The sequence below is a fragment of the Geotrypetes seraphini genome, chromosome 9 (assembly GCF_902459505.1).
Source record: "Geotrypetes seraphini chromosome 9, aGeoSer1.1, whole genome shotgun sequence".
NCBI classification, from domain to species: Eukaryota; Metazoa; Chordata; class Amphibia; order Gymnophiona; family Dermophiidae; genus Geotrypetes; species Geotrypetes seraphini.
The window spans coordinates 155820547-155834206 of record NC_047092.1 but is presented as its reverse complement, the minus strand read 5'-3'; the positions used below and the strand labels follow the sequence as shown (position 1 = coordinate 155834206).

At 38.9% G+C, this 13660-nt stretch overlaps 1 protein-coding gene across 4 annotated transcripts in view; it reads right to left on the bottom strand.

Annotated features, from left to right (window-relative positions):
* Positions 1-13660, bottom strand: part of AGTR1 (angiotensin II receptor type 1) — a 46655-nt gene that overhangs the window by 27686 nt on the left and 5309 nt on the right. For 2 of the 4 annotated variants that reach the window (XM_033958451.1, XM_033958453.1), the window contains exon 2: positions 7542-7620. The exons of the other annotated variants lie outside the window; for them this stretch is intronic. The gene's annotated coding sequence lies outside the window, so the exon portion shown is untranslated. The remainder of the gene's footprint in view (positions 1-7541; positions 7621-13660) is intronic. 4 annotated transcript variants of the gene reach the window in all.

Sequence of the window (13660 nt, the reverse complement as noted above, 5' to 3'; positions counted from 1 at the left end):
GAGAACCGACGAGAGGAAATGCCACTCTGGATTTAATCCTAAATGGACTAAGGGGACCTGCAAAGGAAGTGGAAGTAGTGGGACCGTTGGGAAACAGTGATCATAATATGATCAAGTTCAAGGTTGAAGTAGGCATACCGAACGGAAAGAGAACCATAGCGACATCTTTCAACTTCAGGAAAGGAAACTATGAAGCAATGAGGGAAATGGTAAGGAAGAAACTTAGGAACACTTCCAAAAAATGGCAAACAGTAGAACATGCCTGGTCTTTTTTCAAAGACACAGTGAGCGAGGCACAAAATCTGCACATCCCCAGATTCAGAAAGGGGTGCAAAAAGGGTCGAACAAAAGACCCAGTATGGATGACTAAAATAGTGAAGGAAGCGATAGGCAATAAGAAAAATTCATTCAGGGAATGGAAAAAGGACAAAACTGAAGGGAACCAGAAGGAGCACAGGAAGTATCAAAAAGAATGTCACCGTGTGGTTCGAAAAGCCAAAAGAGAGTATGAAGAGAGGCTAGCCAGGGAGGCACGAAATTTCAAACCGTTCTTCAGATATGTTAAAGGGAAACAGCCAGCTAGGGAGGAGGTAGGACCGCTGGACGAAGGAGACAGGAAGGGAGCGGTGAAGGAGGAGAAAGAAGTCGCAGAAAGACTCAACATGTTCTTCTCGTCTGTATTTACAAACGAAGACACAACCAACATACCGGAACCTGAACAAATATTCAATGGAAATCAAGCAGAAAAATTAACATCCATGGAAGTGAGCCTTGATGATGTACACAGGCAGATAGAAAAACTTAAAACTGACAAATCCCCGGGTCCGGACGGAATCCATCCCAGGGTTCTGAAGGAATTAAAGGAGGAGATAGCGGAACTACTGCAGCAAATTTGCAACCTATCCTTGAAAACAGGCATGATCCCGGAGGATTGGAAGATAGCCAATGTCACGCCCATCTTTAAAAAGGGATCAAGAGGTGACCCGGGAAACTACAGACCAGTGAGTTTGACTTCGGTTCCGGGGAAACTGACGGAAGCACTGATTAAAGAACACATCGATGAACATCTGGAAAGAAACGAACTTTTGAAAACAACCCAACATGGTTTCTGCAGGGGGAGATCGTGCCTAACGAACTTATTGCACTTCTTCGAAGGAATTAACAAACGGATGGACAGAGGAGACCCCATAGACATCATATACCTTGATTTCCAAAAAGCCTTTGACAAGGTGCCTCACGAACGTCTACTCCGGAAACTGAAGAACCATGGAGTGGACGGAGACGTACATAGATGGATCAGAAACTGGTTGGCGGGTAGGAAACAGAGGGTAGGGGTGAAGGGCCACTACTCGGACTGGATGGGGGTCACGAGTGGTGTTCCGCAGGGCTCAGTGCTCGGGCCGCTGCTATTTAATATATTCATAAATGATCTAGAAACAGGCACGAAGTGTGAGATAATAAAATTTGCGGACGATACAAAACTATTTAGTGGAGCTGGGACTAAAGAGGAATGCGAAGAATTGCAAAGGGACTTGAACAAATTGGGGGAATGGGCGGCGAGATGGCAGATGAAGTTCAACGTTGAGAAATGTAAAGTATTGCATGTTGGAAACAGAAACCCGAGGTACAACTATACGATGGGAGGGATATTATTGAATGAGAGCAACCAAGAAAGGGACTTGGGGGTAATGGTGGACATGACAATGAAGCCGACGGCACAGTGCGCAACAGCCGCTAAGAAAGCAAATAGAATGCTAGGCATAATCAAGAAGGGTATTACAACAAGGACAAAAGAAGTTATCCTGCCATTGTATCGGGTGATGGTGCGCCCGCAACTGGAATACTGCGTCCAATATTGGTCTCCGTACCTTAGGAAGGATATGGCGTTACTCGAGAGGGTTCAGAGGAGAGCGACACGCTTGATAAAAGGGATGGAAAACCTCTCATACGCTGAGAGATTGGAGAAACTGGGTCTCTTTTCCCTGGAGAAGAGGAGACTTAGGGGGGATATGATAGAGACTTATAAGATCATGAAGGGCATAGAGAGAGTAGAGAAGGACAGATTCTTCAAACTTTCGAAAAATAAAAGAACAAGAGGACACTTGGAAAAGTTGAAAGGGGACAGATTTAAAACGAATGCTAGGAAGTTCTTCTTTACCCAACGAGTGGTGGACACCTGGAATGCGCTTCCAGAGGGAGTAATAGGGCAGAGTACAGTACAGGGGTTTAAGAAAGGATTGGACAATTTCCTGCTGGAAAAGGGGATAGAGGGGTATAAATAGAGGATTACTGCACAGGTCCTGGACCTGTTGGGCCGCCGCGTGAGCGGACTGCTGGGCATGATGGACCTCAGGTCTGACCCAGCAGAGGCATTGCTTATGTTCTTATGTTCAAACATGCCTATTTTCAAAACTGCAAAACATCTATCTTGTCTTTTTGAAAATGGCCATTTTTCAGACGTGTTCTATCTTTTTGATCCATTTTTGAAAAAAAAAAATGTCCAAACAAAAAAAACACACAAAACAAGCCATTGGGATGTAGAAAGGGCCAACATATTTAGTAGACTGGCCACACGGACATCCCACCAGAGCAGTGTGATACCTTAGAGCAGGGCTGCCCAAGTCCGGTCCTCGAAATCTACTGGCAGGCCAGTTTTTCAGAATATCCACAATGAATATGCATGAGAGAGATTTGCCTGCAATGCCTTCTTAGTATGCAAATATCTCTCTCATGCATATTCATTGTGGATATCCTGAAAACCTGGCCTGCCAGTAGATCTCGAGGACCGGACTTGGGCAGCCCTGCCTTAGAGTATCAGAATTCAAAAGGGCCTGGGATAGGCATGTGGGATGTTACAATGGTTACTGTGAATGGGCAGACTAGATGGGCCATTTTGCCTTTATCTGCCAATCATGTTTCTATGTTTCATATAAAAGGCCCAGGTCAACATCTCACCGTAACCCCCATATATTGTATGGTGAGGCCTCCAAAACACACCCCAAAACCACTATACCCAACTGTACACCACAACAATAGCCATTAAGCCTGCAAGTGACACCAATATCTAATCTAATCTTCCATTTGTGAGTCGCACAAACCTATTTAAGGTCAATATGTTGATACAATGGGATTAGGATGGGGTTTGGAAGACTGACATGTTCCATTAAGGTCTTGCTATAACATTTGGAAACTGTCATTCAGGTAGATAAGTACCGACCCCCTCTCACTTTGGGGGATGGGAGGGGGCCAGTGACCACTGGGGGGGTAGAAGTATGGGGGAGTCATACTTACATCCCTCTAGTGGTCATCTGGACAATTGGGGCTTCGAAGTATACAGTAAGGCTGTGACTTAAAGGATTTAGGGCTCCTTTTACAAAGCTGGGCTAGGGCCTTAATGCGCAGAATAGCCCCGCGCGCTAGCTGCTACCGCCTCCTTTTGAGCAGGCGGGAAATTTATGGCTAGCGCACGCTCTAATGCGTGCTAATCTGGTGCATGTGTTAAAAACATTAGAGCACTTTTGTAAAAGGAGCCCTTAAAGTGGGTGAAGTTAATTTAGCAGAAATCCATAGAGAATTACTACTTTACCTAATTTGGTGAATCGGTAAGAAATTGAATCTCGCTCTAGACCAGTGATTCCCAACCCTGTCCTGGAGGACCACCAGGCCAATCGGGTTTTCAGGCTAGCCCTAATGAATATGCATGAGAGAGATTTGCATATGATGGAAGTGATAGGCATGCAAATTTGCTTCATGCATATTCATTAGGGCTAGCCTGAAAACCCGATTGGCCTGGTGTTCCTCCAGGACAGGGTTGGGAACCACTGCTCTAGACACATTCTGTGTAAGAAAGCCAGAGCAAGTGGCGGGTTGTCCTCTATCATTTGTGGTCTAATTTTTCCAAAATCGCATCAGGCTAACACACGGTATCAATTACCTGGAAAGATCAGAGAAGTGATGGACAATCAAGAATCTACATAGTTTGCATGAAGACAGAAAAAAAAAAAAATAGACAACATTTTTATTTTAGTAGAATACATACTTGTATTTGTATGGGTGTGTAAAAAACTAATAATAATAAAAAAATGCATGCATACCAGTATATATAATATCACAAAGTGAGGCAATAAAAAGTAACCCCTAGAGATTTATGCCATTTTCTCAGCAACCACTTTGAATTTCAGTGAGAAATTTTATGTACTTTCTAATCATCATTCTTCCATTTTACTATTAAACAGCATTTAATTATCTTAACTAATGCTAATATGTCAATAGCATCAACATTGTTAACGTGCAAAAATCAATAAATAAGCTATGTTTGAGCTACAACACAGTAAAATAAAGTCATTCAAATACAATTGACAATGTAAAATTCTAAACACAATCGCTACAAATGCTCAAAGTGTTCTCCCCCAGCTTTAAGCAAAGGCCTTCATTTGATTTGGAAATTCTTAACAGCCTTTGTCCCTGTGGCAGGCTGTCCCAGATTATCTGCCATTTTGTGAAACAATCCCTTGTAAATTTTTATAATGATGTAATATTCAAAAGGTCGATCGTACAGAACTATGCATGAAAATACAACTTTAAAAAGTATGTGCAAACTTGCTGGTATTCAGCCGTTAGGTCTTGAGAATGCCAGTTGAGTCGACAGACACAAACTGGCTGGGCTCCTCATTAGTCCCATTGGTTTGTTGTATGCACTTATAAATAATTTATTTAATTAAATAATGTTTCAGTTTGATTAAATATTGCTTCGATTTGAGTAAATAGTGTTTCAATTAATTTGATTCAATCGTCTATCAATTCATTTGTTAAGACTTGAGTTCGGCAGTTGTTTGCGGCTTCAGGTGCTGGTGATAGGCCTTCAAAATTGCTCCCCAGACAAAAAGTCTACATCACTGACACCATTAACATAAGCCGGTACCCCATTTTTTTCTTCAAATAGTAGTATTACAGTGCAACCATTTTTGAAAATGTCTAAATCACCGGGTGAAAGGATCTCAAAGTCCCTCCTTGAGGGCCGCAATCCAGTCGGGTTTTCAGGATTTCCCCAATGAATATGCATTGAAAGCAGTGCATGCACATAGATCTCATGCATATTCATTGGGGAAATCCCGAAAACCCGACTGGATTGCGGCCGTCAAGGAGGGGCTTTGAGATCCCTGACCGGGTGGGTCACACTAAAAACTCTGTAACTTCACCGAGTTTAACGATAATGTGCCGAGTGGATTGAGATTATCATAGATAGTAACCACTAAAAATGTAAAATTTCATTTTGAAATTTGAAGCAGTTGCTGAGAAAACAGCAAAAAACCCTGGGGGGGAGGGGGGTTGTTTTTTGCTTCCCTTTGTACATACATACATGAGGAAGACTACGGTTTTTTAATCTTGCCTTTTTACCAAACTTTTCAAATCGCATGCACACACACACACACACACACACACACACACACACACATATATTTCTAGAGTGGTTTGAAGAAAAAAAATCAAAATTAACAGCTTCTTTATAGCATGATCAAAAGTTCATGGTGCAAGAAAGTAGTTTTAACAATTCTAGATTCTATCAGTAATGACATTTCACTTTCTCAGTAAAAAGCAATTTAAAAAATTCTTCTAAACTTATGACCAGCTGGATGTTTCTTGACTCTAGAAAATTTTTGAAGTAGAATAATTATCCATGGCATATTCTAATAGATTTTGACCCCTTTCTTTACATCCTAAACCTCAGGGCCTAGAAATACTTTCACATGGTCATGTGATAATTCCATGGTGCCCTTTAAACATAAATTGATTTCATTTAAGAAGGATGCCCCGTGGGATGAACACAGAGGATCTAGAATCAGAAAATAATTGTAAATATTGAAGAACTAAGGCCAGTACTGGGCAGACTTGCACGGTCTGTGTCTGTATATGGCTGTTTGGGGGAGGATGGGCTGGGGAGGGCTTCAGGGAGGGCTGGGAGGGTGTAGATGGATTGGAGTGAGCTTTGACGGAGATTTCAGTAGTTGGAACCTAAGAACAGTACCGGGCAGATTCCACACCTAGATTTTAGTTGAGAGTCAAAAAAGGGGGTATGGAAATGGGCGGATCATGGGTGGATCAGGAATATTATTTTCAGTTACTTGTCTAGTCATAGAATATAGGCATCTGCATCATATTTTCCTTGGTATAAATAGTTGTGTATAAATGCAGTTATGGTTCCCGAGCATAAGTGCAAAGCTATAAATCTGTGTCTCAAACTTTTTTTTTTTTTTTTTACCTCTGGCCCACTACTTATTTATTCAATTTTCAATACTGTTCTCCCCAGAGAGCTCAGAATGGTTTACATGAATTTATTCAGGTACTCAAGCGTTTTTCCCTGTCTGTCCCGGTGGGCTCAAACTCTATCTAATGTACCTGGGACAATGGGGGGATTAAATAACTTGCCCAGGGTCACAAGGAGCAGCGTGGCTTTGAACCCACAACAAATAAAAATCACCCCATTTCAGAGTGTAATATATAAGCGAGGAGGGTAAGAAGTTTCAGAAACCCGCTTGATTCAACACATACATGTGTAATGTTAAAGCTAGATGGGTTGATATCTTAATTATTGACCCTTGTCACCACCTCCTCCTTAATGTTTTGCCAAAATCTTACTGTTGGTAATTCACTCTATAATTACATTTTAATAAAGCATTGGCACAGTAAGTTTTATCTCTTATCTTTATTATGCAGAATTACTAGCCAGCCCGACGGGACCCGTCTCGTCACACAAAGGCTTTGTCAAGGGTTCTAAAGGAACTATTTTCAAGCGTCCATCCTCATTTAGGATGCTTGAAAATAGCTCTTTTAGAACCCTTGACAAAGCCTTTGTATGGCAAAACGGGTCCCGTCGGGCTGTGAGTGAATTAGCAACAGTAAGATTTTGGTAATATGTCCAAATTTCACACCCAATCTAATTGAACAAACTAATTAGCAACAGTACGATTTTAAATGAGTTGATTAAGATGCTCAAAGTTACGCTAATCATTAATGATGGGCTTTTGCTGAAATAAACATAGGAAAGGTCAACACCACTTGTCATTTCATGTTGTATGGCCAGAACAGGAAAAAAGCCCAATTGCCCAATTTTTTTCATGTTTTTCTAATAGTGCTCACTTTTCAAAACAGAGTACGTTACCAATAACATTGATCTAGTAATGAAACAATTAAGCAAAACAAAGCAAAATGAAAGCACAAATAATGACAGCGGAAATAGATGCAGAAATATAGATACATGATGGCAAATAAAGGTCAAATGGTCCATCCAGTCTGCCCATCCGCAGCATCCACTGTCTCCTCTTTCTAAGACAGGGGTGTCAAAGTCCCTCCTGGAGGGCCGCAATCCAGTTGGGTTTTCAGGATTCTCCCAATGAATATGCATGAGATCTATTAGCATACAGTGAAAGCAGTGCATGCAAATAGATCTCATGCATATTCATTGGGGAAATCCTGAAAACCTGACTGGATTGCAGCCCTCCAGGAGGGACTTTGACACCCTTGCTCTAAGAGATCCCACGTACCTGTCCCATGCTGTCTTGAATTTAGACTTTGTCTCCACCACCACCACTGGGAGACTATTCCACACATCTACCACCCGTCCTGCAAAAAAAGTATTTCCTTAGATTATTCCTGAGCCCATCACCTCTGAACTTCATCCCATGACCTTTCACACTGGAGGTTCTTTTAAATTGAAAGAGACTGGCCTCATTCGTAGTTATTTAAATGTCTATCATATCGTCCCTCTCCTACCTTTCCTCCAAAGTATATGAATGATTCAAAATAAAAAACAAAACCTTATTAGGCTGCACAATCCGACTCATCACCGATTGTAAGGCAGACTGTATAGATGCAAGAGGCGTTGTGTTAAAATCGTGACATAATTGTAACATAATGGACCAGATTCAGCAAATGGTGCCTGAATTTGGGCACTGAAAAAAAATGCGCGCCAAACATTATTCTATAGACAGTGCTCTAAGCTGGGTGCCGTCTATAGAACGGCGCAGGGATTCTCACCCAAATTTGCTTGGGAGGATTGAAACCACCTGAATCCTTGTGTAAATCTGGGTGCACAAGTTAGGTGCAGATCCCCAGTATTCAGTAAGCCCAACCGAAGTAGAAAAACAATGGTCCAACTATCTGCAGTGAAAAACAATCCAGAGCAAACAAAACAAAAAACTGCAGACTTTGTACACGATGCAGGCAGCCTTTATTTATAACGAATAAAACATTAGATTAAAAACCTTTTACCAGGCAAGGGACCCAACACGGTCCGTGTTTCGTATAATCTTCATCAGGGGTCCTAATAAGTACAAGTACAATATTAAAACCAAGATAGTTAAAAAGATAATTGTAAAGAATAATAATAATAATAATAATCAATTAAATATTGGGATGATTAAAATTTTCCAATACAGGGGTAGAGGTGTGGAAAGTAAAAACTAAAACATAAAAATAAAAATAAAAAATAATTAATAAATAAATAGAAGGAACTTGAAGGGAAAAAAATGAAAAAAGAGAAGAGAAGAATAGAAAGAGAAGAAACCCTTATTTATATATTTTTTTTAAAAAAATTTTTTTATCCATTTTTAATTATATCTAATAAGTGTTTCTATATAACCATAAAAAGTCCAAAAGTTATATATATAAACCATAAGAACTAAAAAATTAATTAATTAAAAAGTGTGAATTAGTAATAGATAAAAAGAATTACATCAATCAGAAGAATAGAATCAATCAAAAGAATAGCCTTGGACAAATAGCTATCAAGAGACATAGAAAAAAACATATAAGTTTGAGAAATGTAATTCTAAAAAAATATATATATATCATAGCTAAGGAAATAAAGAGGTAAAGAAAAATGAGAGAAAAATTTTTTTGAAAAGTGAGTAGTTTAACATCACAAGTATTCTAGATACAGCAACAGTGATCATAGGAATTAAAAATTAAAAAGCAAGGTAGACAATAAAAGCAAAATAAAATAAAATACAACCTTTGAATGATGTATAAAATTTCAAGTCACGTTCTAATTAAATATTGGAGAGCAACATATATATACATAACAGTCCTAATATCATATTTTTTAACCAACAGAGAGAGTAAAACTGAACTACAATGAATGTTAAGACCAGTAAATGTAAAATTGCCAACATGAGGAACAAATCAAATTTTAAACCAGTGTATATTTACTCATTACTATTCCTAGTATATGCAAAAGCATCAAAAGTATATTGCATTATATTATTTTAATTTTCTAAGCAGCAGAGAATGTAAAACTGGACTACAATAAGACTTGTATTAATTATTGAAGCTAATGAGTATGAATTTTATACCACAGAAAGCAGACTAGATTTTAAAGTGATATAAATGTGTTATATTTTCATGCTTTATATTATGTGAGACTTGCTTTCACATTATTGGAACTCATTTTCTTTTCCCAGTTAGTCAATATGCTCTCTTGCAAAGTATCTAGTTCTGGCTGAAATCAAGGCAATGCAAAACGCTTTAAGATGCCTTTTTTAACATTTCTAAAATTGGAAACAGTAAGCAGTAATGATATATAATGCTATTATGGTTGTTTTTATGGCTGGCCAGTCTGTTATGGTGAAAATTTACATTTATTGGCAGCTATCAATGTGATATACCTCTGGTATAATTCTAATTAAGAAATAAAGACTTAAGTTATAGTAATGAATACATTTATATCACTTTAAAATCTAGTCTGCTTTCTGTGGTATAAAATTCATACTCATTAGCTTCAATAATTAATACAAGTCTTATTGTAGTCCAGTTTTACATTCTCTGCTGCTTAGAAAATTAAAATAATATAATGCAATATACTTTTGATGCTTTTGCATATACTAGGAATAGTAATGAGTAAATATACACTGGTTTAAAATTTGATTTGTTCCTCATGTTGGCAATTTTACATTTACTGGTCTTAACATTCATTGTAGTTCAGTTTTACTCTCTCTGTTGGTTAAAAAATATGATATTAGGACTGTTATGTATATATATGTTGCTCTCCAATATTTAATTAGAACGTAACTTGAAATTTTATACATCATTCAAAGGTTGTATTTTATTTTATTTTGCTTTTATTGTCTACCTTGCTTTTTAATTTTTAATTCCTATGATCACTGTTGCTGTATCTAGAATACTTGTGATGTTAAACTACTCACTTTTCAAAAAAATTTTTCTCTCATTTTTCTTTACCTCTTTATTTCCTTAGCTATGATATATATATATTTTTTTAGAATTACATTTCTCAAACTTATATGTTTTTTTTCTATGTCTCTTGATAGCTATTTGTCCAAGGCTATTCTTTTGATTGATTCTATTCTTCTGATTGATGTAATTCTTTTTATCTATTACTAATTCACACTTTTTAATTAATTAATTTTTTAGTTCTTATGGTTTATATATATAACTTTTGGACTTTTTATGGTTATATAGAAACACTTATTAGATATAATTAAAAATGGATAAAAAAAATTTTTTTAAAAAAATATATAAATAAGGGTTTCTTCTCTTTCTATTCTTCTCTTCTCTTTTTTCATTTTTTTCCCTTCAAGTTCCTTCTATTTATTTATTAATTATTTTTTATTTTTATTTTTATGTTTTAGTTTTTACTTTCCACACCTCTACCCCTGTATTGGAAAATTTGAATCATCCCAATATTTAATTGATTATTATTATTATTATTATTCTTTACAATTATCTTTTTAACTATCTTGGTTTTAATATTGTACTTGTACTTATTAGGACCCCTGATGAAGATTATACGAAACACGGACCGTGTTGGGTCCCTTGCCTGGTAAAAGGTTTTTAATCTAATGTTTTATTCGTTATAAATAAAGGCTGCCTGCATCGTGTACAAAGTCTGCAGTTTTTTGTTTTGTTTGCCCCAGTATTCAGTAACATCACTGACCTGCCCAGATGAAAAATTAGTGCTCCATTATGGCTCCGAGATACCTTGAATACCAACAATCATAAACCACACAAATATCAGCTAATAAAGACCCTTTTTTTTAAACTAAGCCACGGTAGAGGTTTCTATCGCAGCCTAGGGCGCTAAATGTTCTGACGCTGCTCCGACACTCATAGGAATTCTAGAAACCTCTACTGTGGCTTAGTAAAAAAATAAATCAAATTACTCAGCAATTGGTAAATCCAAAGACTCGTTACTCAAATAGTTTCATAGATATTCGGTCTCTATGGATAAATCTTTATATGCTTAAAGAAGGTTTCATAGACCTCGGTGGTACCTTCTGTATGCAATAAACTTTCCTTCATACAGAACAATGGCACCTAAAATCATCATCGGTCTCACAATTAATCTTCATATCTTATTAGCTTTATTAGTATATATCAAAGGTAATACTCATCTCAATCTACGCAGGTGGGGGCAGGCACTCCGACACAGAAACTATGTTTCATCCAAATTGGGCTTTATCAAGGAAAATCCCCCTTAAGCCAAACGACTCATGCTCCCCGTGTCCTAGCGGATAAAGCAATTGAACGCGGGGAGCATGAGTCGTTTGGCTTAAGGGGGATTTTCCTTGATAAAGCCCAATTTGGGCGAAACATAGTTTCTGTGTCGGAGTGCCTGCCCCCACCCGCGTAGATTGAGATGAGTGTTACCTTTGATATATACTAATAAAGCTAATAAATTATGAAGATTAATTGTGAGACCGATGATGATTTTAGGTGCCATAAACAAGCACTCTCGCAGAATTCAGCTGTTCGCCTTCCCCTCCCTAAAACTATGTCACTCCAAAAGATTCCTTGACAAAACCTTCGCCTTCCAAGCTGCCAAACTGAACCCATGGCTAGCCCAAATGGTCCTTGAGGCCCTCACCTACCTAGGGTTTAGAAAATTACTCAAAACTCACCTATTCCATGGACAAGACCCCTAACGCCCCTCTTCAATGAACCATAACTTCCTCCTTCCCCCTCCACCACACTACCCACTCTATCATATCTCCTCTGAGTCTCCGCTTCTCCAGGGAGAACAGCCCCAGCCTCTTCAGTCTGTCAGTGTATGTAAGGTTTTCCATACCCTTAATCAGTTTAGTTGCTCTTCTCTGGACTCCCTCAAGCATTGCCATGTCCTTTTTGAGGTACGGTGACCAGTACTGTACACAGTATTCCAGATGCGGGCGCACCATAGCCCGGTACAGTGGCAGGATGAACGAAGGAAGTCATCCTGCCACTGTACCGGGCTATGGTGCGCTCGCATCTGGAATACTGTGTACAGTACTGGTCACCGTACCTCAAAAAGGACATGGCAATGCTTGAGGGAGTCCAGAGAAGAGCAACTAAACTGATTAAGGGTATGGAAAACCTTACATACACTGACAGACTGAAGAGGCTGGGGCTGTTCTCCCTGGAGAAGCGGAGACTCAGAGGAGATATGATAGAGACCTTCAAGATCCTGAGGGGCATCGAAAAGGTTGACATGGACAGATTTTTCAATTTGAAAGAAACCACAAGAACAAGGGGTCACTCGATGAAATTGAAGGGGGACAGGTTTAGAACAAACGCAAGGAAATTCTTTTTCACACAGAGGGTGGTGGACACATGGAACACCCTTCCTGAAGCCGTGATAGGAAATAGCACAGTACAGGGTTTCAAGGAAGACCTGGATAGGTTCCTGGAGGACAAAGGGATTGAGGGGTACAGATAAGAGCAGTGGAAGGTTTAGAGATAAGTGTAGAGGTAGGCATAAAATTAGTCAGGGACTGCTGCTCAGGCAATATGCCTGATGGGCCGCCGCGTGAGCGGACCGCTGGGCAGGATGGACCTCTGGTCTGCCCCGGCGGAGGCGACTACTTATGTACTTATGTACTTATCTACCCACCCTAACCCTCTCCCCTCTGACCTACTCGTCCCTTCTCTCTCTAACCTCAACTACTTTGTTGCTTCCAACTTTGTTCAATGGTTGCGAACCACTTGTAATTTTTGATACACAAATGTGAACCGCCTAGAACTCCCTGGGTATGGCGGTATACAAAAATAAAGTTATTATTATTATTATTGTTCTGTATGAAGGAAAGTTTATTGCATACAGAAGGTACCACCGAGGTCTATGAAACCTTCTTTAAGCATATAAAGATTTATCCATAGACTGAATATCTATGAAACTATTTTAGTAAAAAAATATGCATATGGAAAGGGTTTAAAAAAAAAAAAAGGATTTGAAATAGTAATTATTTTTGAGAAATTGCTTGACTAACAAACATTTTTTATGGTGGAGAATCTGATTATACTTGGATACCTCTCTTAAAACAAACAGGGTAGATCCTTTGTAAGATGGTCCATGTGTATTATATACACATAGGGGTCCTTTTACTAAAGCGCGCTAACCGATTTAGCGCGCGTTAAATGCTAACTCACCCATAGAATATACCCCCTTTACTAATGTGTAGCGTGAGTTTTAGCGCCGGCAGCGGCGGTAACTGCTCCAACGCTCGTAGGAATTCTATGAACGTCGGAGCAGTTACCGCTGCTGCCGATGCTAAAACCCGCAGTATGCGTTAATAAAGGAGGGGATAATGGGCTCATTAGCATTTAGCGCACGTTAATCTTCAGAGTGCGCTAAATCGGTTAGTGCGCCTTAGTAAAAGGACCCCTAATTTAT